Genomic DNA, 1,184 nt, shown 5'->3' on the forward strand with positions numbered 1-1,184 from the left:
TCTAAAAAGAAACCCCCCCCCACTTCCAAAACCTCTGCTAACCCCCCCCCCCCCCCCCTGCATCCCCACCCAAAAAAACCCCCCAACAATTTCAACAATCAAGCATTACCAAAACAGGTTGGATTGAATCTTTTTTTTTTTTTTTCTGCTTCATATGACACAGGAGTCTACGAGAAAACTGTGCTGTAAGGTGTTCTTTATCTCCTCTCTTTCTCCCCAGGGTTCCCATATTGCTTCTGAGATGTCTGTGGGTTCCTTTGCTTTGGCGTGGCACGCTGACATTCCCTCCACACCCACACGGGCAGCCAATGTGCCAATTAGTGGCCTTCTCCGCAGGGGTGTATGGGAGGTGCAGAACACAGAGGAACGAGAAACGGCGGAGAGAGGCCGGGGGAGAGAGAGCACGTTTGAGCGTCTCTGGATGCAACTGTGTATATGTAACAAGGCCTCAGACCTCAGACATTCCTTTCGCTATGGCCTAGGGTACAATTAAAAGGGATGTCCCTCCCCTGACTCCCCTCCTTAGCGGACCACATCAACGGAAGTTCTGGCCTAGCTGGAGGCTCTAATGATGGGAGAGAGACCAGGTCGCGACCCTGGTGTGCCACCTCAGCGTCACACCCTTCCTGTTTAGGTCCAGACGAGTTTCATGCCAGGAAAAGAAAAAAAAAAAAGAGGGAGGGAAAGGGTACAGAGAATAAAGAAAGTGTTTTGACTTTCAGAACATCTGGAAATCTTGCAAGGAATGATAGAGACACGCTGCCATAACGACTGCTACCCCAAAAGAGGCTTATTTTGCCTCAGTAGCGGTGCTGCACAACCTGTCATAACAATAACAACTTTGTGCTGATTTTGCTGAAAATTAACTTACTGCTTCTGGTTTCAACTAACTAGATGATAAAGTAGATGCAAGAAAAGCTAAGCCAAAGAGGATAAAATAGGCTTTATAGAACTTATGGGTGTCTGGTTGTTTGTAAGATGGGACCGAGGTCCTCCTCCCTGCATCAGACATTCAACGCTGATGGAGAGGCTTGGATAATGACATGTCTGTCTGCCATGCCTCTAGATTTTGCTCTCCCATTCTTGTGAGTGAGTTACAGCATAGGATATGTGTGTGGGTGGTAAAATGTGTGTATGTGATGTGAACCCTGTATCTGGCTTTGTATGTGAATGGCATACAAGCG

The sequence above is a fragment of the Poecilia latipinna genome, unplaced genomic scaffold, assembly GCF_001443285.1.
Source record: "Poecilia latipinna isolate Pla-1442-1.1 unplaced genomic scaffold, P_latipinna-1.0 Scaffold600, whole genome shotgun sequence".
NCBI lineage: Eukaryota > Metazoa > Chordata > Actinopteri > Cyprinodontiformes > Poeciliidae > Poecilia > Poecilia latipinna.